This window comes from Neovison vison, chromosome 3 (assembly GCF_020171115.1).
Source record: "Neovison vison isolate M4711 chromosome 3, ASM_NN_V1, whole genome shotgun sequence".
In the NCBI taxonomy this organism is placed as follows: domain Eukaryota; kingdom Metazoa; phylum Chordata; class Mammalia; order Carnivora; family Mustelidae; genus Neogale; species Neogale vison.
The window spans coordinates 54272943-54299204 of record NC_058093.1 but is presented as its reverse complement, the minus strand read 5'-3'; the positions used below and the strand labels follow the sequence as shown (position 1 = coordinate 54299204).

At 42.2% G+C, this 26262-nt stretch overlaps 1 protein-coding gene across 3 annotated transcripts in view; it reads right to left on the bottom strand.

Moving 5' to 3' along the window:
* GPD2 (glycerol-3-phosphate dehydrogenase 2) overlaps positions 1 to 26262 on the bottom strand; it is a 215185-nt gene that overhangs the window by 122851 nt on the left and 66072 nt on the right. Inside the window, exon 1 of one of the 3 annotated variants that reach the window (XM_044242093.1) lies at positions 20329 to 20666. The exons of 1 other annotated variant lie outside the window; for it this stretch is intronic. The gene's annotated coding sequence lies outside the window, so the exon portion shown is untranslated. Of the gene's footprint in view, positions 1 to 19655; positions 19800 to 20328; positions 20667 to 26262 lie in introns of those variants that run through there. One more of the 3 variants, XM_044242092.1, reaches the window with a different exon arrangement.

The following is a 26262-nucleotide window of genomic DNA, read 5'->3' as shown; positions in this document are numbered from 1 at the left end:
GTTATTTCATAGTACATCCTCTCAAGGATTTAAAGTTTAACACAACATCAGAAATCCCAGCAACTCATCACGCTAACAACTGCAAAGCTGATTTAATGCTGGAACTCGGTGTGCCCCAGGACTGAACTTTGTCAGGGCAGCATCTCTTCAGCCAACAACACACCGGCTGGGGGACTCCACAGTGCCAGGCCCTGAAGGAAGGCCACAGACACAGAGAAAGGACCTCCGGGGCCAACCTTCCCCACCTCTCCCCGCCCTGTGACAATTCAGTGGCCACATGCAGGAATACTGCTAATGCCCTGTGTCCTGTGTCCTCCTAGTGACCGGGTGCTGTCCTTGGCATATTCAAATGCTGTCGCTGACCAGTCAGGAGAATACTCTCTGCAGAAGGCGGTTGTGTCAGGGCCATCGGAGACATTGAATCAGAGAGCACTGACTGATCTGAATTCCAACTGAGCCACTTCTAGATGTGTGCCTGACTGCAAGCCTCAGCCTTCTCATCTATAAAAATCTCATCTATGTCACGAGTTAGATTAAGAATTGAGATAATGGGGGCGCCTGGGTGGCTCAGGGGGTTAAGCCGCTGCCTTCAGCTCAGGTCATGATCTCAGGGTCCTGGGATCGAGCCCCGCATTGGGCTCTCTGCTCAGCAGGGAGCCTGCTTCTCTCTCTCTCTCTGCCTGCTGCTCTGCCTACTTGTGATTTCTCTCTGTAAAATAAATAAATAAAATCTTTAAAAAAAAAAAAAGAATTGAGATAATGTAAGTGAGATGTAAAAATACATGTATGACCAACAAGACTCACTTGCTAATACATAATATTACCGAGCACCTACAATGGGCTCCCACATGTGCAAGGCCAAACTGGAGTGACAGAGAAGACTGGTTAGAGATCAGGACAAACACAGCCAGCCTACACGGGGTCATCCCCCTGCTGTGGCCTAAGCAGCACTTGACTCTGACCAAGCAAATGCACTTAAGACTCAAAGACTAGGGAAATGAATCCCATCACTTCCCTGAAAGCACTGTAGGCAGGCCTCTTCCGACAGCTCTAGCATCTCTTCCCAAGATAAACGTGCATCTTGATATTTGTTAAGTGTTCTATCAAAAATAAAACCCTCTAAAGCCTAGCACCTAATGCAGATCTAATTCCAGGCCAAGGGTTACCTGTTACAGAGGCCACAGTGGGGCAGAGGCTCTTCCATTTGGATCAGGCTCCAATCACATGGAGTCCTGTGTTCTTACAGCTCTTCCCAGTCCTTCAGTTCACGCATTTAGAACATTCCCCGGGAGGGGCCTGACCAAAGGTTTGTGACCTGAGTTAACCCAAGTCCTTGAGTTAACCCAAGTCAACTTTGACCCAAAACACAAGAGTGTTTTTTTGTCCTCTATTCAGAATACTTCTTGGTATTCACATTTAGTCCAGGGAGGTGAGAAATTGCTTTCTGGCCCTATCACAAACCCTGAACACCATCTATCTTACAGAAAATACTAATATAAAGCAAAATTCTATCACAACAATCTCAGAGTCTAATATTTTTTCAAAGAATAAAGATATTTCAGGGTGCCTGGGTGGTTCAGTCAGTTAAGGGTCTACCTTCAGCTCAGGTCACGATCCCAGGGTCCTGGGATCAGGCTCACATCAGGCTCCCTGCTCAGCAGGGAGCCTGCTTCTCCCTCTCACTCTGCTGCTCCCCCTGCGTGTGTTCTCTTGCTCGTGCCCTCTCTCAAATAAATAAATAAAATCTTGAAAGAAAGAGAGAGAGAAAGAAAGGAAGGAAGAAAGGAAGGAAGGAAGGAAGGAAGGAAGGAAGGAAGGAGATATTTCTTAAGAATGTATTCCTTCTAGGATGATGCTCTGGATTTCAGGATGTAAAAATATGTACCATAATTTTGGTTAACCTTACAGCAAGAGCTTGGGGAAAGGGTTCAAGTTTTTTTGGTCACTCATTCAGTGCACACCAGCCATGCTCAACAGCCACTGAATTCCCCGAACCACATTTACTCATGCCCACAGAATCCCCTCCATCCCCCTGAGACTCCTCCACTGCCCACCTATGCACCTTTGCTGTCCCCCCTCCACCATTCCTTCCCGTCTACACTCAGGAGGGACACCACCTCACCTCACACTTCACATGTGCCCTTCCCACCCCTTACTCACTAGGCTTTTACTCCTGATGTCTGGTTTACATTCTCTTGTTTCTTTGTTATGTGTAAGTAATCAGTTTCTGCTAGGATGAAGGAAACCAAGGTTTGAAGAGGCCCAGAAGGAACTGGGCATTTTAATGAAGGCTCCCAAAAGGCTCTACACACCAATCGCGAAGTTGCAAGTGGGCACTGGAAACTGCCTGACCAACCATGCTTAAACACTACCACAAAACCGAGTTGGTTTGGTGTCCGTATTCCTTGGAGTGTGCAACTAAAAACATTAATAATTACAACGTGGTGCAAGACGGTGACAGTGGTGGACAAAATCACTGGATAACTTAAGGAAACAAGATTCACCGCGTAAAAGAAAAAGAACACGGGACGTCTTCCTCCCACCCTAACTACTACACAGCCACCAGTTCTCTTGAGCATTCACCTTCTGCTTCAGCTGAAATTCGCCTCCACCGCTGAAGGAAAGCAAAAAAGGATACAGGAAAATATAATGTAGATTTCACAACAGAAAGGCAATATGTAAACTCATACAGGTACTGAATTTTCATTTATTCAACAAACATTCATTGGGCACCTAGTATATTAAACTGTGAGTAAATATAGATGCATCATTTATGGTTTCTGCCTCTAAGGAATGCATAGCTTAGAGAAGAAGATTCTAAAACAAATACCAGTGATACCAGTAAGGCTTGGACAAGGGGCTAAGTGAGTCATTACCCACGGTAGGGAATATCATCAGGGCAAGCTGTATAGAAAGCAATAATTAACTCAAATGTTGAAGGTTCACCAGGTCTCAGGTGAACATGAGCAAAGATATGATGGTACAAATGACTACTGTATTTTCAAGAATAAGGGGGTGTTGGTATGCCTAGAGCACAGGGCAACATGCAGGAATCCTAAGTAAGGAGGTGAGGAGACCATATGGACAAGCAGGGGGGCATCTCTGGAGATCTTACATGTCACTCAAAGGATTCTGGCTCTTTTCCAGTAGGCAACAGATTGCCAAGGAAGGCTTTTAAGCATTTTTATTGGTTGCATACTCCATTATAAAGACTATGCTTGTCAATCTATACATGTTGTATGAATCCTTAACAATATTCCTAGTAGGCTTAGATAGAATCACATTTGAATTTAAAACACCGTTCTCCCATTCCATTTCCCTGAAGGAGTGTTTGGAGATAACGTAAAAGGACATAAGTCTGGGAGCAGGGAAATCCTGGGAGCAGGACATCAGGAGACTGGATGTGAATATCCAGACATGAACTCCTAAGGGTCCAAATTAAACCAAAGACAGTGACCATGGAGTGGAAAGTACAGAGTCTGAATATGCTTTGAAGGAAAGATTGCTAAAATGATTGCCCCCCCCCCAAGCAGCACTCTTTAGCTTCTGCCACATAATGGAAGGCACTTCCCCAGGGGTTACACCACCATCTGGGCTTGAAGAGGCCCTCAGAGCCCCTGATGCTTCCTGCCACTTGTAAGCAGTCCCCAAGGAGGCCTTTGTCCCCGACTGGCCACTGAGCCATCAGGAGATGCCTACAGATACTCTGAGGAGGCTTTTGCTTAGGCTTGCCACACAGTCTGCACCCAGCCTCCCCTGAGACACCAAGGAGACCGACCAATCCTAGCATGCTGCACAATACCTTGCTCATCACCAGAAGCCCAGTCTGCCCCATTTCTCACCTTCTCAGCCCTTCCTCCCTCCCATTGTCTCTTGAACTCAAACTCTACCCTCAGCACACACCACAATGCTCCCTCCTCTGAAGGTTCTAAAAGCTTGGAGAAGGCAAGATTTAACCTGACCTTTGAAGGCTGAAGCCAGTTAATACCATTTTCCTAGCATCCCGTCAAGAGGTGACTGTTAATACCCTCACATTTAAGTCTGATGTTCCACCAGTATAAACAGGAATGGCTGTACCTAAGGCTAAAATATCAAACACCTCTGAACTGGATGATAACTAGCCCCTTTCCTGGGACATTCCAATGATTAAGTGATTAAAGAGTTAATGTCTATCTTCCTCAAAGGCCCCCAGGAGGCTGCTCCAGACCTAAGGCTTACAAAAGTTAGGCTCCTTCCATTTGAGTTGTAAAGAATTTGATCCAATCTCAAAAATCCCCTAGTCTGCAGATGAACTAAATGTCCATCCAGCTCACCTTCCAACTTCCCAGTCCTCATTTAAATCTTACCTATATTGAAGTTCACGTCCTTAGACTTTATCACCTACTACCCCTTCTTGCTGTGGCTCCCCCATCTATTGCACCTAAGCACCTGGCTGTTTCCTTTCCAGACATAAGTATCCTCATCGTTGCTGTCTTCTGCATCTACATGGAAGTCCGGATTCCTACATCACCACACCTCTGATGATCTCTTTGATGCTGCCTCAGCCACGACCCTCCTTGCCATAACCCTGGATTTGGCTTCATGATTACTTGCACCAGCTTGGAGTCGTCAGCTTCAAGCATCCCACACTGTAACCACTACCTTCTCTGTCTCCAGCTCATCTATTCTGGTATTTCCATCCCAACATCTTGTTGGCATTATCTGGCTTTCCAGTCCATTGACCCTTCCATTTTTCCACTATCAATTACACCCTCACTTCTCTTTCTGCCCAGCTTGGGTTCAAAGGCCATCATTGGAACCTCTCCCTTGTAAGTGAGTACTTGTTCCTCTCTTCCGGATTCTTACCTGGCAGATCCTCAAGTTGGTTAAACCCAACGATCTTCCTGCTCCACACCTCCACCTAACAGCTGAAGAAACTGCCTGGCACAAAACACAACCCCAGCCAGCCTCAGCTCAAATTCATGGCTGCAAATCTCAAATTCATGGCTGCAAAAATCTACATTGATCAGCAATACTATTATATTTCCCAGAATGTTTTAAAATAGCTATTTCCTCTTTTCCAAAATCTGTTTCACGTCTCTCTACCCCAACTTCACACTTTGTTATGAAACTAGAAACAATTAGGGAAGAACTTCCTACCCCCAAACCGTGACATATCAGACACTGTACCCATTCTTTCTACAATCCTTCCTTTTACTGTAAATGAAATGTCCCTGTTCCTAGTAAGGACTAACCTCTACATTTGTGCCCTGGATTTCCTCCCATCTGGCTCTTCAGGAATTGTACTCTAATTATCCATCACTCTCCCCTGCCTTCATCCGTTTTTCCTCTCTGCTTAATTATTCCATCATTTCCTCTCTACATAAATGCATTCTATTACTTTCTGGTCCTAACAAACCCTTCCCTAGACAATATCTCTTCTAAGAACTTTTCCACCCCTCTGTGTTTCTTCACAACAAAATTTTTGAAAGAGTTGTAAGAACTGTCTCTGCTTCCACAACTCAATTAAATAAGCTTTTCCCCAGCCTCGCTCTACTTAAAGAATATGTCAAATTGTCAAAATCACAAATGGCCTCATTTCACCAAATGTAATCTCTATAACTGACACAGCAGAAACATCTCTTTTTTAAAAACATTTTGAACTCTTAACTTCAGGGACACCACACTATGCTGTTTCCCTCCTACCCCATTGGCAAATCCTTCTCTTCTGAATAAAACAGTGCCCCAATGGCCTCCTTCTCTATCTATACATTCCTGATAGGTAATTCTATCCAGTATCAGATAAAATCAATATGCAAATAACTCCTAACTCTGTATCATCAGCCAATACCCTTCCCAGAATCTTCCAAACTCAATTTATTCAATTGTCTAACGTATCTCCAAAGGAACATCTAATAAGTGCCTTACACTTAACACAGTCAAAACAGAGCATTTTCTTTCTTCCCTCAAGCTTGCCTCTCTCCCAACTCTTCCCTTCCCAGTTTATGGCACAAGTAAAAAGTTTTGCACAAGTAAAAAAATGTAAGCCTTTATCTAGATTCTTGTTTCCCATCTCCAGATAATTATCTATCAGCAAGTTCAGTCAACTAACTCTATCTCAAAAACATATCCCAAATCTACTCAGTTCTTTTCATCTTCAACACAATGCTTCTCTGTATTCAGTATAATGATTTATAAGAAACATGTATTTGGTCATTCAGGTGACCTCAGTTCTGTGAGCCACTCTAGCAAACTAACCACACCTAAGGAGGAGGTCACTAGAACCTCCAATCTTTAGACAGTTGGCCAGAAGCACAAGTAACAAACAGTCTGGGATTTGCAACTGGAATCTGAAGTGGTGGGGTGGGGGGGCACACAGGTTAGTCTTATAGGACCTGGTCCTTACCCCATGGAATCTGATGCTGTCTCCACGTAGGTAGTAGGTAGTGATAGAATTGCCTAGTGTCATGTGGGACACATGCTGAAATGGGGTCCAGGAACCCCCAAAAGATCAAACAATAACAATTTCTTGGTTGGACAACTAAAATCGATTCTTAACTGGGTCCTGCTTCCGTTCTCCCCTCTCCCACCAACCACAATCCAGTCTGCCTTTCGCTGTCGGAGCAGTCTTGGATAGTATGCATTCTCAGTGGGACCAATAACATCCAAGAAACAAAACGGAGTCTTGGGGGTAAAAAAAGATCTTATACATAACAGCAATTTGTGCTCCCCCAAAGCGCAAGTCTACTTAACAAAATCTTATTTCTTAATATTATGGAATACTCTCCTGCTAGGCTGAAATTGACTTAAAATTGTAATTAATTAATTGCAATTTAATTACTCTTCTTAGAGCGACAGAATGAAAAAAAAAAAGTTGACACGCTGCTTTATTGCAAAAGCACATTGTTTCATTTACAAGCACACAATCCTCTAATACCTTATATCACCAGAGAAAGAAATCTAAATGCCTTATCCTGCCTTATAAAGCCTTATGAGACCTGACCCTTGCTTACTTTTCAAAGATACTCCTGGATACTGTGGTAGGTTGAATAGTGGCACCCAAAAGCTATCCACATCCCATACCCTGGAAGCTGTGAGTGTTACCTTACACAACAACCACCACAACAACAATAAAAAAGACTTTGCAAACGTGATCAAGTAAAAGATCCTGAGATAAGGAAATTATCCTGAATTCTCAGGGTAGGCCCCAAATGCAGTCACATGTACCTTATAAGATGGCTGCGAAGCGAGGTTTGACCCATGCAGAAGAGAAGGCAAGGTGATCCTAGAGGCAGAGGTTGCAGTGATACAGCCACAAGCTACTGAATGCCCGGAGTCACCAGCATTCAAGCAGGGCAGATAGACTTTCCCCCAGGACCTCAGAAAGGAGCATAACCTGGCACCATCCTGATTTAAGATCCTGATTTTGGACTTCTGGCCTCCTGAACTAAGAGAGAAGAAACTTCATGGTTCTTATTTCTGTTTTTTAAGATTTTATTTATTTATTTGAGAGAGAGAAAGAGAGCGAGAGATCATGCATGGGAGGGAGACACTCTCAAGCAGATTCCCCGCTGAGCCAGGGAGCCCAATGCCAGGCTCCATCCCACAGCCCATGAGGTCACAACCTGAGCTGAAACCAAGAATCAGAGGCCCAAATGACTAAGCCAGCCGGGCAACCCAAATTTCTGTTGTTTTATGCCAGTGAGTTTATGGTAAATTGTTACAGCAGCCACAGATAACTAATACAGATACCTCTCCCTCTCACCCATTAAGTTTAAGGTTTATTTACCTTCTCCTGCCCATCAAATTCATCAAGAATGCAGTTAGTTTTGGCACCAGCTGTCTTCTCAGCCTGGAATGCTCTGCTTCTCATCTTTGCACAGCTAACTCCCCCTGGTCACTCAGGATCCAGACCAAATGTCAGCTCCTCAGAGAGGACTTCCCAAGCCATCCAAATGCAAAATAACCACGTAATTCTCATTATCTCATATGTCTCTTCTTTATTTAATTACTATTATTTCCTTTCCTTCCCTCCCATCCCTGCAAATAAACTCTACAAACCAGAGACTGTACCTATTTTTAAACCACTGTAATCTTAATTTGTAGAAAAATGCCTGACATATATTACGTGAATGATAAATTTAACAAACGAATGGATGGTATAGAGGGGAGAAAGGATGGTGGTGACATTCCAGTGAGAGGAGAAACATTGGAGGAGCATTAGGATGAGGATAGAGGGAGATGATGAGTTCCACCTAGACTGTGGGACATCCAAGTGGAAATGCTCACTGAGTCTAAATTCAGGAAAGAGATCTGATTGGAGATGCAGATTTTTTTTTTTTTAGATTTTATTTATTTATCTGAGAGAGAGAAAAATAGAGATCATGAGAGGAGAAGGAAGCTGAGGGACAAGCAGACTCTCCACTGAGCAGGGAGCCCAGTACAGGGCTCGATTAGAGGACCCTGAGATCATGATCTGAGCAGAAGGCAGATACTTAACCAAACACCCAGGTGCCCTGGAGATGTTGATTTGGGAATTACTAAAATCAGGGATATGGATGAACTTAGTGGTGAAGAGAGCTTCTACAGTGAGAAGACAGTGGACAGACCGTAGGAACTCCAATATCAAGGGGAAGAAACTGCCAAAGAGATCCACACAGAGAAGTCCAAAAGATGGAATACCAGCCTAGTGAAAGTTCAGCTTCACAAAGGAGGGAATCAGCAGAATCACAGATATTTCAAGTAATATGGTCCCACTGATTTGCCAATAAGGGGGACACCAATAATCATAGAGTAACAGATTTATCTAAGGTGGAAGCCAAATTTGCAACAGCCTTGGAGTGAATGGAAGGTGAGGAAACAGAACAACATACACAATATACTTTGGGGAAACATAGGTTGAAAGAAGAGAAAGTAAGCATGTAGCTGGAGGGTAGTATAGGGTAAGGGAATAGTTTTGGTTTTGGTCTTATGTGCTTCTGTGATGGGAAAATCTTGAGCATTCTTACAAATATTTAAAACACAGGTGAACACGGAGAAATTTCATAGAGGAAGGCAGCTAAAGGAACAGGGGATCTGAGTATGGTTGCAAGCACCAACTTTGAATAACTCTACCTCTAATTTGGTAGTTAATGATGGAGACCAAAATATACTAATTGACGTGATATCTTGGATCTCTTTTTTCCCAGTAAAATAGGATGCAAAGCAGTGTGAAGGGAACAGCTTCACCAAAAACCCACAGTCTCTTCGGCTCCCAGCTACACTACATTTTCCAATCTCCCTTTGTAGTGTACCTGAATTCTAGCCACTAGTATGTCTGAGGAACTGATGCATTAGTTGCAACACCAAGTGTTTAGAAAGTAGATACACTTCTTCTCTTTCTCCTTCCACTAAATGGATAAAGTTGAAAACAACTTTAGTTCTAAGGAATGGCAAAATCAATGAAAGGTTCCAGGGTGTGTAAATCATGAAGTCATTCACCAATCAAGAGTATGATATGACCAAGAAATAAACATCTGTCACATATGTGCTTTTATATACTCTCAGATCCCTCCAACAGTTTAGTTTGCCCTAACCACTAACAATTATCTGATGAAGAAATGGACTTTTTTCCAGAGGCAAGGGAAACAAAAGCAAAAATGAACTACTAGGACTTAAGGTAAAAAGCAAAGGAACGGCAAAGGAAATAATCAACAAAACTAAAAGACAACCAATGGACTAAGAGAAGATATCTGCAAATGACGTATCTGATAAAGGGTTATTATCCAAAATCTATAAGGAACTTACCAAACTCAATACCAAAAAAAAACCAAAACAAAACAAAAAACAATCCAGTTAAGAAATGGGCAGAAGACATGAACTGACACTTTTCCAAAGAAGACATCCAGATGGCTAACAGACACATGAAAAGATGCTCAACCTCACTCATCATCAGGGAAATACAAATCTAAACCGTGATGAGATACCACCTCACACCTGTCAGAATGGCTGAAATTAACAACGGGGAATGATAGATGTTAGCGATGATGTGGAGAAAGGGAAACTCTCTTACACTGTTGGTGGGAGCCACAGTAAGAGGCTGTTAGCATCACCACTCTGAAGAACAGTATGGAGGGTCCTCAAAAGTTAAAAATAGAATTACCCTCTGAGCCAGCAATTGCACTACTAGGTATTTAACCAAAGCATACAAAAATGGTGATTTGAAGGGTTGCATGCACCCCAATATTTATAGCAGCACTATCAACAATAGCTAAACTACGGAAAGAGTCCAAATGTCCATCAACTGATGAATGGATAAAGAAAATGTGGTATATAAGGGCACCTGGGTGTTTCAGTTGGTTGGGCAGCTACCTTCAGCTCAGGTCACGATCCCAGGGTCCTGGAGTAGAGCCTCGGTATCAGGCTCCCTGCCCAGCAGAGAACCTGTTTCTCCCTCTCTCTCTGCCTGCTGCTCTGCCTGCTTGTGTTCTCTATGTGTACCTCCTGTCAAATAAGTAAATAAAGCTAAGAAAGAAAGAAAGTGTATATATATGTACAGAGATATATATACATATATCTATAGACACACACACACACCAAGGACTGCAGAACCATCAAAAAGAATGAAACCTTGCCATTTGCAACAATGTGGATGGAGCTAGAGGGTATTATGCTAAGTGAAATAAGTCAGTCAGAGAAAGACAGATACCACATGATTTCACTTACATGGAATTTAAGAAACAAAACAGAAGAACATAGGAGGAGGGAAGGAAAATAAAATATGATAAAAACAGAGAGGGAAGCAAACTAAGAGACTCTCAACTACAGAGAACAGAGAGCTGCTGGAGGGGAGATGGACGGGCTAAGTGGGTGATGGACATCAAGGAGGGCACTTGTCGGGATGAGAATTGGGTGTTATAGGTAGGTGATGAATCACTAAATTCTACTCCTGAAATCAATACTACACTATATGTTAACTAACTTGAATTTAAATATAAATAAATAAATAGATAGATAGATAAATAAATAAAATTTAAAGCTCATCAGCTCAGCTCTAACTATAAAACGTATTTTATCTTATTTATTCTACTAAGGCAGAAATACACATAAGAAAATGACTTGAACTACTGAAAAATAATAAAACTTTGGTTTTTAAATCTGGAAATCTTTGATGCTTCATAACATCTGGCAAATATAACCAAATGAATGAATGATTTAGAGGCCAAACAACTTTGCATATTTCCTATGTATTTAAATCAGATTTATTCTTGACCGCTATATTAATTTTTAATAAAGTATTGAAATACCATGGTACATTGGCACAAAAAAATTGTACAGGTCAGGTAAAAGGCTGAAAGATAATGCTTAAGATTGGTAAACTATGGCAGAAAAGGGGAAAAGGTGTCTTCTAAAAACAGATCAAAGAATGGCCCCATGGCTGACAATGGAGGACATGAATTTCTATGGACCTCCAATTTGCATGATTGTGTTCATTTTCCCCAGTAGCATTCACACACCCAGGTGCAGTAGTGGGAAAAGCAGATTACCACCAAGTTGCAGGTTGTTTCCGCATCCATTGATACTAATTCACAACATCATGGTTTCCTAGACGTCACATAAAAAGGAGTACTATTTTAGGCAGGCATACTGTGCTAGGCATGCGATCTCTGAACCAGTTCAGCATCGCTGGTGAAAACTCTGAAGCCACAGGGTAAAATATTAGGAAGTGTAAGTGTTAAAAGGCAAAGCTCAAGGAGTCAAGCAGTAGAATCCAGAGCAACAAAAAGCAGGAAATACATTACAGAAATACTGGAAGGATTATCCCTTGATTCTATTATTTCTTAACACAGTTTTCAAGGGAGTTTCAGTCATATCAGGAAATAACTACGTGGCTTTGAATGAGTCACTTAAGTTCTCTGGAACTGTGTTTCCCCGCTGATAGAACAGTTCACTGCTGCTATATGAAATAACGTAAGCCGAGTGCTTAGCACAGCGCCTAGGAAATGATGATTGCTCAGTAAATGATACTTGTAATTGCTATTTATTATTCATAATAAAAGGAGTTGGGTTAGATCTCTAACCCCTTTTCTATTTTACAATTCTGTGAAAACATATATATATATATATATATATATTTTTTTTTTTTTTGAGATTTTGGTTATTTGCTTGAGCGAGAGAGAGAGCGTGCGCGCATGAGAGGGGAGAAGGTCAGAGGGCAAAGCAGACTCCCCGCAGAGGTGGGAGCCGGATGCAGGGCTCGATCCCAGGACTCGATCCCGGGATCATGACCCAAGCCGAAGGCAGTCGCCCAAGCAACTGAGCCACCCAGGCGCCCCGAAAACATATATATTTTTTAAAGATTTTATTTGTTTATTTGACAGAAATCACAAGTAGGCAGAGAGACAGGCAGAGAGAAGGGGAAGCAAGCTCCCTGCTGAGAAGAGAGCCCGATGTGGGTTCGACCCCAGGACCCTGAGATCATGACCTGAGTTGAAGGGAGATGCTTTAATCCACTGAGCCATCCAGGCACCCTGAAAACATTTTTTTAGATAAATATCCCAGCTACTTAAGAGTGTGCTAAGATGGGGGTAAGGGGTTAATAATAGCAAACATGATGAGAGAAGGAAGAGAAATAGACTTGGTGTAACAGATCCTGTGAGCATAAGCCAGGGGGAGAGATGCAGAGAATGCAGTATCCTCTGCATATGAATGCTACATCTGGAGAGACTGGGAGTAAGGAGATCCCAGACTTGGGGAAAAAGTTAGATCAAGGGTCCAGCAGTGAACAGAATCCACTGACCAAGGCCGGCCTCACCTTAGACAAGAGTACTAAAATACTTCATGCATTTATGGGCTTAAAATTCATATAATCCCCCTCCTTGTATAGAGGAAGAAACTGAAAGGTGCAGAAACTGACCAAAGTCACACCTAAGTGGCTTAGACAGTGACTTCGGGGATGGTCAGGGAACCAATGCTCCCCAAAGATTCTTTCTCCTAGCTTATATAAATGATAGTCAAGGTTTTGTCCCTTCAATATCCAGAGTCTTCTGATAAAGTGACAAGTTAACTTTATCACTCCTCTTTTTATGAGTTAATTTTCCAGATTCTTTTCCTAAGAGACTGGATTAGGCGGGCAGTGAGAGAGAAGGGAGAAATTGGTGAAAAGAAGGGAGCCCCCAGTGGATACTAAGTAACCTCTCCCTTTGCAGATTCATTTTCTTCAGGAATTGCTTTCATAACTTCGCTTCACCTGCAGAGATTTCCTTTCCTCCTCCTAATTATGGTGTTTTGGGCTATCCAAAGTGCCAAATCTGTAAAGAAAAAGGGGAGGCCTGGAAAACAGAAAGCTTGAATTATCCAGTCCAACTGATTATCTGCAATACAACTGCCTATGTTATCTGCTCTCCAATAGCACCCAACCCATTTCTATCACATGCTTCCTGAGAAACTAAAGGATACAGGAATTACATAAGGTGATCAATCATTCAAAAAACTGTTTACCTAGGTGTTCCCCACGTGCAAGGCATCTGGGCTGAGCACGTGAAATCTACCAAATTGTGTAAGATCCAGCTCTTGCTCTACATGATCTGCAGAAAAGGAAATAATACACGTTTTCAAATAATTAGCTTATACAAGAGAAAACGAGAGACTTGAGGGTGGCATAAAAAGAGCAATTGAATGATTTAGGAAAGGTACAAAACACTTCTGACTGGAGCGGTGAGGGAAAGCACCATGATATTGGTAAGCCAACAGTCAGGACATTCAAGGACTGACAGAATTTCAAAAAGGCGAAGTAGAAGGAAAAGCATGTGTATAGGGACAGCAGTAGGAAGAAGACAAATTTGGGGAATTCCAAGTAGTCCAGTGTGGCTGGATCCCAGGGGAAGATAAGGACACAACCTTAATACTGGAGCATGACCAGAGAGGTCTGTAAATTCAAAGACAAATATTTGGAACTGGATCCAATAGATCAGAGTAACCCATGGAAGAGTGGAGCAAAGTGGAATGATCAAAGCAGTTTTGACATCACCACAATGCAACAAACATGCTCTTTATCCAGTTTAAATAAAAGGAAAACGGCTTTTGAGAACCTAATACCATAAACTATGTTATTTTTATCACTGTTCAAATACATTTAGAAGTTTATTGTATCTTATTAAAATAATAATGGTATAAAATCTTAACTAAAATGTTCCCAAACTGTTTACTTTGAACTTGAAGTTTTGTTCCTCTTGCATATACGCATCTGGCCTTAGCGGCCACTGGCCACTAGGTTAGTAAAAGACTTTTTAAGCGTAAGTCTCCAAGTCATGTTGGGAGGACACACCACTATTTAAAGAACATGAGGCTTAAGAAATTTAAAGTCGTTGTTTAAAAAAACACCCTAACAAATCTCACTATTTTTTAAAATTTTGCAAAGATTTATTTATTTTAGAGTGGGAGAGAGAGAGAGAGTGTGTGTGTGTGAGAGAGAGAAGCAGACTCCCCACCGAGCCCAACATGGGGCGTGATCGCATGACCCCAAGATTACGCCTTGAGCCGGAATAAAGAGCTGGACACTTAACTGACTGAGCCACTGAGATGCCCCATATGTCACTATTAAAAAAATAAAGTAAATCAGTAACAATTTCATTTTGTCGGAAAATTTTTTAAAAATTTCTCAAACAAAGTTTTAAAATTTTGTTATTATGTATGTCACAATAAATTTTAGTTAGGAAGGAAAGATTTTCTATTAATTAGTTTCTTCCCCCTAATTTTAATGAACTAACAAAACCACAGCTTGACCTCATTAAAATCAGAAACCATGTCTTACTTGCTGCATAAATCAGAAATCTGACTTTGAAAGAACCAACATAAAAATTTCAACTGAAAAATGGGAAAGAACACAGATATGCTCAAGGAAGAAATATTTAAGACAAAGAGCCATTAAGAACTTCCAACAAAAGGCAAAAATCCTGGAAAACAAGAAAAAACAAATAAAAACTCATGGTCACATTCATGTCAGGACATAAAATCAGAGTTCTGGACAAACTCTGGTCATAGTCATTTCCTAAACATTCTCAGGTATGCAAACCATAGGCTCCCATGTTTCCCTTCCCTTAAAAGTTCCTGAGGTCAATCCCTGGTCAGATAATACAGAAAGAGGTCTACCAGAGTAGTGTGTCCTCTGCAGAAGCTCATATTTGATGACCCGCTTACATTCTACCATAAAACGTTTTTATAATATAGAGAAGAAAGCAGACCCCACAAATCGTAACAGAGAGGTTGTTTTTTGAAAATGAGTTTTCTAGAATTTGCTATTAAATGAGATGTCCTCCCAACATGACTTGGAGACTTACGCTTAGAAAGTCTTTTACTAACGTTGTATCCACCAGTGGCTGCTAAGGCCAGATGGGTATGTACAAGAGGAACAAAACTTTATGTTCCAAGTAAACGGTTGCTGCAGATGGCCTAGGTTACAGCCACCTTAGCCCTTGTCTTTTGACAATTAGATTAGTTGAATCTAATCATCTCTCCTTCCTGCATTTCCTTCCCCCATCATGTCAACAAGGAACTGTGTACAACACTCCCTTCCTTAGCTGCTTCTTCCTCAAGGACACAATTTACCATTTCTTCTTATCTCAAAGGGGATGAGTCCTGATGGAATTATCTAAGTATTTGAATTAGCATCTAGAAACACATTAATAATCTTCTCAGTTTAGTTCCATTCAGTCCTTCCTTATCTCCCAAAGTAACAGTCCTGAAATTAGCCAGGTGTAGGTTCCCACACCTAATGATTAGTAACTTTCCCCAGAAACATCAGATGAAAAATATATCCCATTACATAGAGCTGGATAATGTAACAGGCAGGCAATGTTATACATTTTTATGTAAGTGTGGTAAAAGTGGTAAAAATGAAGGGTTAGAATTTCTAACCCCAATCCTGAGCTTTAGAACTCAGAGATACAGTGAAAAGTAATACTTAGTCCACATCCAGAATTTTACTGTTTTTAGGTTTAATACTTTTCCACATAGGATTGTCTGAAAGCAAAGAATTGTGCTGGCTTTTTAATGCAGTGAAATACAAAATAGTGAACATTCTTGATACAATCATGACCTCTCTTTGCTGTAATCTTCAGGAAACTATAGGTCTCTCTCTGTTGCTGAAATGACATTCTCTTCACCACAAAACTGTCTCAACTATTTGAGCCCATATTAACATCTCCCTGGCATAACCACACAGTTGAAGTCAACATTCTACCCATGGGCATATGATTTTGCAAGATCTTATGCTGGTGTCTAACTGTTTTACCTTGTTAAACAAAGTCTAACTCTCTCAAAAGCAAGATAACCATACTTTTTCTTCTTCTAGCACTTGCTACTCTGTAATGCTAACACAAGCCTAAAGAAAACTTCTTCAAGAAGCCAAGTGTTAAATATACAGTTGACCTTCGAACAAGGCAGGGGTTAGAGGTGCTGACCCCCTGCATAGTTGAAAATCCACATATAACTTTTGACTCCCGAAAAACTTTACTAATAGCCTACTGTTGACCAGAAGCGTCACTGAAAACAGAGTGGATTATCACAAATTCTGCATGTTATATATATGATATACTGCATTATAGTAAAGTAAGCTAGAGAAAAGAAAATATTTTTAGAAAATCAAGAGAAAAAGAAAATATGTTTATAATACTATACTGTATTTATTAAAAACAAAAACAAAAACCTCCACATCTAAGTGAACCCACACTGTGCTCGCTTCGGCAGCACATATACTAAGTGAACCCACACTGCTCAAACCCATGTTGTTCAAGATTGAATGTTTTTTTCCTCTTTTTTTGTTTAAAAGATTTATTTATTTATTTTGGAGAGAGAGAGCGCGCGTACAACTGGGAGGGGCAGAGGGAGAGGAAGAGAGAATCTCAAGAAGACCCCAGGCTGTGTGCAGAACCCAACTTGGGGCTCAGTCTCCTGACTCTGAGATCACCACCCTGAGATCATGACCTGAGTCGAAACCAAGAGTCAGACACGTAACCGACTGTGCCACCCAGGTGCCCCAAATGTGTTTTATATCTAATGCTTTTTCTGAAGTGTTGTTTCAGGACTAAACAACCTAGTGAATCCTGGTGTTGACAAGCAGAATGACCCAAGTTTTGAAAAACCTAAGCAGAAACATCATCACATTAAAAAAAAATAATAAAGAAGTGGGACGCCTAGGTGGCTCAGTCAGTTAAGCGTCTGCCTTCAGCTCAGGTCATGATCCCAGGGTCCTGGGATCAAGTCCTGCATCAGGCTCCTTGCTTAGCAGGGAGCCTGCTTCTCTCTCCAGTTAAGCCTGCCATTCTGCCTGCTTGTGTGCTTTCTCTCTCTCTCTCTCTCTCTCTCTAACAAATAAATAAATAAAATAAATAAAAAAGAAAGAGGAGAGGGTGCCTGGGTGGCACAGTTGGTTGAGCATCGGACTCTTGGATTTGGATCGGGGCATGACCTCATGCCCCTTGATGTGCTGTGCACTCAGCGTGGAATCTGTTTGAGATTTTCTCTCCCTCTGCCCCTCCTGCTTTTTTGCTCACATGCTCTCTTTCTCAAATAAATAATCTTTTAAAAAGGGGAGGGGGGGTTAGATACTCATCTGGAAAATGGTTTCCTTCTGTAATAAGGGCTTGCCACTAACCACCTTCCCTCTCAATCACACACACAAAGTAAAGGGGATGATGCCTGGATAATTCATGCACAATTTGCAGGAGCTAATTTATCTATTCTTTGTCCAAGTCTTTCCCTTTTCAATATAAAAAGAAAAATATATAAGAAGGAAGGGAGATAATATTTTGAAGTCTACCACCTAACAAGTACATCAGCAGCAGCTTTATATATGCTATATCATATTCTGTTATCCATATTTTGCCAATGAGACAGTTGAGGCTCGGTGAGTTTGAGTAACTTACCTAAGGCCACGGTCTTGTTTTCTTCCCCCAACTACACTCAGCTACAGTTTGTCCCACAGTTCAGTCACTCATTGAGAAAATATTTATTGAGCACTTATTACAAGCTAGTCACCACTCTAAACATTAGGAATAGAAATGTGAGTGAAGCAGACCAATCCTTCTCACGGAATTTACATTCCAGGGATGAAAGACAGAAAACAACCCAACAGAATAATTTCAGAGTTGTAATAGTTTGCCAATATGATTTACTTACAGTGACAGTCCAATCTTTTTAAATAGCTTTAATGAGATTAGTTACATGAACCAAAGGAGGAGGGGGTAAAACCCATGACAACTGGAAACTGTAGCCCTGTTGTCAATTACTGAGCCCTCAATACATCTTCTAATAAATCAGAGAGAAGGGGGAACCTTGGTGGCTCAGTGGATTAAGCATCCGACTCTTAATTCTGGCTCAGGTCATGATCTCAGGGCTGTGAGACTGAGCCCTGTGTCTGGCTAGGCACTAAGCATAGGTCTGCTTAGGATTCTCTTTCCCCCTCCCTCTACCCCTCCCCTGAAAGGGGGGGGGGGAAGTAGCACTTTAATGCTGCTCAGAATTTCTTTACAAAGTGACCATGTGAGAAATCAGAACAGACAGCTCCACCTATGTTGTCTGTCAAACCTAAAATTCCATATTTTATCCATTTTTTACTAAGGTAATGCTTTATTTGAAAAGCTGATTTTTTAAAATCAAGGGAGCATTGTAACTTGATATATGTCCTTATGAGGATCACAGAGTGGTTTCAACATCCACATTTGCGTATAGTATCCATTGGGCAATGGCACCCAGCTCTCACTGGACATCCTACAAGACCACAGTGGGGGGGGGGGGCAGTCAGGAAGTGCCTGGCCCCAGTGTGGCCATTGCCATTATCCTCCACAGTCCAAAAATAAACTTCACAAACTCTTAAACTTGAAACATATGCAAAATTCTAACAGTTTTGTTTAAAGCAACAAACGGTGTAACTTACCCTTCCTTCCCTCAACTATTTATACAAGACTATTTATAAGTCGACTAAATTAACTGTTAGCTAGCTATTTCTATAACTGCCTCCCATGATACGTATAATGTGATGTGCAGTGTGGGTTGGCCCATGTCACTAAGACTGAGAATTTGTGTTTGTAAATTACTTGGAAACTCTTAAGGAAGGTTGGGGAGTGAATCCTCGTGCGCATAAGGTGGAGGGCTGTCTAGAAACTAAGTGGTAAGAGCAACACTTCATTCACAGGGGTACACCTTTCTGCCAAAGCACTCTGCAAATCCATTTTTGCTCAGAGACGCTACTACATGGAGAGAGGAGGCTGCTTTAAGTACATCGGTGTACACTTTCCATTTCCTCCTATAACTGTCACACTCCAGCACCCAAGGTTCTCAAAAGAGAGCCTCAGCACCCTTCTAGAATCTTTCCCTCCCTTGCTTCAGAAGGGAGCAACAGTCTTCCTCATCAGAGGAGCGACACCCACAAGCCAAAAGTTTGTAGGAAACTTTCAATTAGCTACCGACGCTTGCCCAAAATGTATCTTAACCCCACCGCCCTCCAAAATATAAAGAGCTAAACTCTGCCTGAGAACGAGGCCACCTTCTGTTGAGGAGAAGTTCTCAATCTTCCCCCAAGAATCCCGCCACCACCCACCCAACACCGGGGTCCTAGGGGACTCACGCGGGTCGGAAAGGGACCGCTCTCCCCTATGACCCTGGGGGCGGGGAAAGGGGGTCTCCCAGGAAGCACACACCTGAGATTGATCCTCTCGCGCGAGGGGAGAGCAGGAGCGCACAGTTCCTCCGGGTGGGGCGGAGTCTCTGCCTCCCCCCGAACCAGACCCTCGGCCCTGATCCTCGCGGCGAGGCGCGCGTGGCTGTCACTCCCGGGCAGCCCGAGCCAGTGTAACCCGACGCGCCCCGCGCCGCCGCACCCCCGCCTCTCCGGCGACTTCCTCCTCCCGCTGCTGCTCCTCCTCCCTCCCCAGGGGTTGGCCCGGGCGGCGCGACCGCTGCATCCAGCCCGGATTCCTCGGGCCCAGGCTTCTCCGGCCCAGCGGGGAGACGCGGAAGTGGAGGCGGGAGCCCGGGCCGGGGTAGGGGGTGAAGCGTCGCGAACCAGCGGGTGGCTAGCGACCGAGGTCTCCGCCGCCCAATGAACGTGACCGGACGGGGACACGCGGCCACGGGCCCCGCCGGGTGGGGCGGCGGCGCGCCGTTGCGCGGGCCCTCGCCCCTGGCTGCGGTTCCTGCCCTGCGCCCCGCCTTGTCGGCCGCCTGGCAGACAAGAAAGCCTGGGCTCTGCTAGGCCTGGGGAATATGGGGGAGGTGTCCGATTGCCTCTGCCCTCCCCACGCGGGCCGCCCTCGCCACCTGTCCCGGAGAGAGGAGACTCTTGACCGCCTGCATGCGGGCAGGCTGGCTTACCTGATTTATCGCCGCCCGCCCCCGAATCTGGCTTCCCCTCCTCAGCAGAAAGGCTTCCCTGGGCCTAGAAGCGCTTCTAGGAAACGGGTGGACCCCTGGGACCCGGCCGAGCCCAAAGCCCTCGCTCGGGCTCTCCCCGCGCGCTCCTGTAGGCGCGCTCGGCCTCCTGACCTGCCCGCTGAATGTCAGCGCGGGAACCCGCAGGGAAGGCCAAGCCCAAGCACCAGAAGGTGGGATGCTGAGCATTGGCTCCTCAGGTCCAGCCTCGTACAGGTGGGGGGAGGCGGAGAGCCCCGCTGCAGAGCAGCAGGCTTCCCAGATGCACCCCCTAAAACCGACCCTGCCCACTGAGCATGCCCAGCTCACTTGGAACTACAAGTGGCTAGGCAAGCCTAGATGGACCCAGGGAGGACGCAGATGGGGTTCAAATGGACCCCATTTCTTTAAGACCTTTCCTCCCACAACCTCTGGGAGTTTTGCAAATAAGGTTTCTACCTTGGTGTTGAAAAATACCCAGGGGAGGGTTGGAAAGGCCTTCCAAAGGAAGGCAGCCAAATTACTTTGAACCCAAATCGCATTGGTGGGTTTTTTTCAGCCAATTACTTATTAAGTCAATTTCCTTAAATGCCCGCAAAATTGTAACTGACATAAAGGAATGTGTAGCTTCATTGGGTCCCAGACTCAGTAACTTCAGGAAACCAGTCTATCCAGGTTCCCAACTTTGGGTACATATTAGAATGGAAAGGCGGGTATAAAATGATCGAGCCCAGGTTCACACCAAGTGAGTCACTCTGTAGATTGAACCTGGAGAGTCTTACATTTTAAAACTGGCTTTCAAAGGATAGCCAAGGGAGCCAGCAGCCAGCAGCATCACCTAAGAACTTAGAAATACAAACTCTCGGCTTCACTCCCAACTGTGTGATTCCTAAAATCTGGGGCTGGTGCCTTTCTGATTTAACAAGCCCTTCCAGTGATTCTCTTACACACTAAAGCTTGTGAACAACTGTTCACAAGAAAACTTCCCCCAGGCGATTCTAATGAGAACCCCAATAATAAACCAATGTTTTCAGATTTTTTTCAAATCCCAAACATTTATCTAAAAGAGCAACATAGAAAATGAATAATCTGGTTGAATTGAGGTGCTAGTCCTGTATTTCTTTCCCACTAATTCTCCCAGAACAGATCAGTTCTTGGAAAATGGACCACCTATTTACTTTCGTACTCTGGTGCTAGCACAGAGTTATATGCCTATAACATAATAAAGGTTTAATAAGTGTTTATTGATTTGAAATGAAAATTTAAGTGAATGATTTGTTCCAGACCCTATTATGTCTACTGTTTATTTTCCCCACAAGTCCTGGTCACCTTGGTAGCTAACAAGCCAGTAGGAATTCAGTTCTTAATAACCTGTGACTATCCATAAGGGTCTAAACCCAAGCCAGCACCTATGGAATAGAACATGGGAGAAAGGAGAGAATTTTGAGGAGTTGAGAAAAGTCAGAAGTATCAGACATGATTTCATTTGCCAAAACTGGGGCCCAAATTAACCAAAGGAAAGCAGAAAGACACTAGTCATCTGGTGGAATTTAGGAAAGGCACTGAAGGAAAAGGTACGTATGGAAGGGCTTATGGGAAGAGAGAAAAGAAAGTTAACCATGACGGGCCGACAGTTTACTCTGGATCTTCTTTTTCTAAGCAACCTACCTGTTTCCACCTCACCAGATCTCTGTCAAATAAATAAAATCTTTTAAAAAAAAGTATTCCTTTTAGCTTTACACGTAATGCTTTAAAACTTAAAATACTAGTTATGGGTACCTAAAGTAGCTCCCTGCCTATTTCTGTCCCTTTGTCTTGCTTCCTGTGACAAGAATTCCACTGAAAGTTTGGTTGCTACTTAGGTTATCTAATAGGAGTGTAACTTCCCATATGCTTAAGCAATTTCTTTCTTTCTTTTTTTTTAAAGCCATTTCTTTTTACCATTAAGATAGTTTGGGGGGAAGAGGGGAATAATCATTAATTTAGGAATTACTCTTCAGATTAAATATTACATTAGATCCACAAACAATACATATGTAAAAAAAAAAAAAAAAATCTTCCCTGCACACGGACACTTGCTACAGCTTCTTTTTGTTCATGGAATTAAAACAAAAACAAACCAACAGGTTGAGAACTAAAAAGGGAAAAAACTTAGTGAGGGTGTAGGAGGGCTAGCACTTACCAGAAGCAATTTAAAAACATGAAGTAATTATTTTAGCAGAAAGCAATCTACTAAAGACCAGTATCTCAGGAAAGTTAGACTCTTAAGTGTTTCTTCTTGTCCTCATAAGCGTGACTCAGCATTTGGAATGGAATTATGTTTACCGTCTTTCAGATTGAGGGTATCAAATAACTTTGGTGCCACCTAATTCTTTTTCTTGTGTGCCTAAGAAAACTTCAGGACTGCCCTGGGTTTTCAATCTCAGATGGCTACCTAAATCTGAAAAGCTTTCCCTTCTTCAATCATTTCTGTCTTACCAAAGCCTGAGTTTGCTCACCATTCATTTATCTTGCATTTGTAGCATGATCAGATAAATTTAGATTATTTCCTGTGCACTAGAAAAACAAAATGAGCAAGTCCTTCCTTTCCCAAGCCTGGAGAGTAGCCAACCTGCTGCTAGGACATCTTAAACACTATTGCTGGGGTGAACTTTCCCCAACCTGGGGAGAACCTTGCATTGGTGATACTATCATGCACCTTTTATTACCATCTACCATATGCCAAAGGTCAACTGTTTTAGTCCCTGCCCATTTCTAGAGAAATAATTTTTCCCCAAGTGTTCATTGGTCACCAACGTTCATAATAATACTTATGGAATATAAGGATTGAAAGGGGCCATAAATGTTATTAACTCCCACACTTTTGTTTTACAAACAATGAAACCAAGGCCCCAAGGTATTAAGTAATTTACCTAAAGTTACAGGATTAGCTAAACATACAACCAAGATGAAAATGAGCAACTACTTGGTATACAGAACAGTGTATGGGCTTCAAGTGCATCCTCTTCCAAGTTCTTTAACCTAAGTTCTCTAGTCTCTGAGAACCTGTTTGCTTATCAGTGAGGGCATTAATAGTGAAGAGTCACACAGTGTTTACTCTGTGACAGGGCCTGCGTTTAACAAGGTCCACATAATCTTTAATCCTCAGAATAACTCTGAGTTTTTGGCTTCCTGTTTTCATTTTGTTTTACTTTTACAAAAAATGGGGAAACTGACGCACGAAGTTTTTAAGTAACATGCCCAAGATAACACAGCTAGCAAATGGCCACACTGGGATTGAATGGGATAGTAGCTGTAAAAGGCCTGACATATAGGTTGTCAACAGAAGTATCACCAATTTCATTTCCCTTCCCTAAGGTATAAATCAGAGGCATTCTGACGCTTGGTCCAAAACTGGGCCAAGACACCTTTATTCTGAGCTCTGATTGCTGTGTATGCTCACATATTTCTTCAGTTATATTATTTTAGTACAGGTCTTCCTCCGCTTATGATGGAGTAATGTCACAATAAACTCAGCATAGGTGGAAAAATATCTTAAGTTGAAAATATATTTAATATACCCAACCAACAAAACATAGTTTAGCTTAATCTACCTTAAAGGTGCTTAGAACACGTATATTAGCCTACAGTTGGGCAGAATCATCCAACTCAAAGCTTATTTTATAATAAAATATTGAAAATCTCATGTAATGTATGGAATACTGTACTGAAAATGAAAGATAGAATGGTTAAATGGGTCCAGAATGGTGGGTAAGTCCATCGGTTGTTCATCCTGGAGATTGCCGGGTTGAATGGGAGCTGCGGCTCACTGCCACTGCCCAGCATCAGGAAGGAGGACTGTACGACATACCACTAGTCCAAGAAAAAGTCCGAATTCAAAATTCAAAGTTTGGTTTCTAATGAATGTTTACCACTTTTGCACGATGGTAAAGTTAAAAAAATCATTAAGTCAAGCCATCCTAAATTGAGGATTATCTGTCCTTTACATAATTTAGGAAGTACTATTTGTACCTATAATCCTATTTGTTGTTGTTAAAATAGTTACAAGCATTAAGAAGATAACCAGACATTAAACAAAGACTACAAGTTTACCACTTACAAAGGGAAAAAAAAAAAAAAAAAAAAAACTGACACAGAGTTTCTAAAAGATTAACAATGCTGTGCACAAAAATCTTAAAACAAATCCTCAAATAGGACCAGACCAGTGAGGTTGGGGCTTTGCAATTAGAGCAGCTCATTTAGTAGATCTCTGCCTCTCTGCCTACTTGTTACTTGAATTTTTAAAATCAGAATTAGAGACATCTAAAAATAGCCGATAGAAAATCTTCCCATGTCAGTGATTCTCAGAGTCAGGATCAAGAATGAGGTGAATATATGATCCTTGAAAAGATGAAATAAAAATACTAAGTATACTTTTAAATGGGTACTTTAAGTTTTATTTCTGCTTTATAAGAATCTGGGAAAGTATTTTTAAAATAAATTTTTAAAGCATCAATATAAAGTAGCACCATGAAACTTACTTAGATTTAAAGGCCTTGAGGGTAAAGGAAATGTGAACTCCTTCCTTAGGCAAGCATCCACTGTGTTCCTAGGACAGAGCAGCCCTGAAAACAAGCTTTTTCAAATGTTGATGATGTAAATTGAATAATGTTGACTCTGGAACACAGCCTCCTATTTAACGGCAGCAGAAAGGTTGTGGGTAAACAGAAATGTCCCAAGAAACTCATGCAGAGAACATGAATAAGTATGAGGTTCTGATGTGGGAACTGAACCAAAATGGAATATTGGGTTCTTCAGAGTAAATCTGGTGATGATTCAGTGACAGGAGGCTGAGCCAAGGGTAAGCAGCCTGAGAAACCAGAGATTTGCTCAGTTCCACATCTGAATACCTGTTACATAACCTGGAGATGGCTTGAAGCTCAGCAGTAACTGACTCAAATAAACTCGACCACGGTTGTAATGCTATAATGTGAATTTCAAAAAAATGAATAAATCTAAACAGCAATAATAGAACAACAATAACAGTGGTCAGGGCTTATGTTTGTGCATGATTAGCTTTAAAATGAGAATGTCATGTATTAATTCTGCAGCCTGAAACACGTGGGCATTGACCTAATTTCTGCCAAGCCAAGAGGAAGGGACTTTACACACAAGGTTTCCAGCCAGAGAGTAACAGGTGCTGTTCCCTCAGCAAATACCTTGGCCTCAAAAGTGAATCTCCTTTCCTCCTCTATCGGCAAAAGCATCACACAAAGCTATTAGGAAAATAGAGAATCTTTGCTCTGTTATCGTTGGGTTGCATACTGAGGTTTATTTTTTGAAATAGCTCTTCCAGGAGACATAAAACATGAAAGAATGTTTCAACATAACTTCCATCAAGGGGAAATTTGACTGTTTAATGGAAAGTCTATTATTTTAAAATTCTCCAGACCACACTATAAATAGATAATCCCCTTCCCTTTCTGATGAACTTTTAACCCTGGTCAGGTTTCTAAGAACAGAGACAAACCTGACGTGTGATAAGAAGCTGGATAGAAACTGTTGTGAGGATATGTCCATTTTTTTCCTTAGTAAATTTAGACTGCGTGTGTTCTCAAAATATCTTTCAACAGTCAAATGTGAAGGAAGACAATTTTTCCTGAGTATGTGTTCTTCACGGTCAACCCGGTAGTCTTGTGGCTTTGAGACAGAGCAAAAGTCCTGTTCTCACAAAGCTAGTCTTCCTCCCATGAGCTCAAAGTACCCCAAGGTGAAACTCTAGCTTCTCCATCATTGTGCTTACCCCGGACACAATTTGTGTGTTTGCTCTTTAGCCAGATGAAAAGCAAGAGTTCCCAGGCTTACCGAGCTAAAGCAAAGACACGAGAGCTATCCTCCGGTAGGCTGAATGGGGGCCTC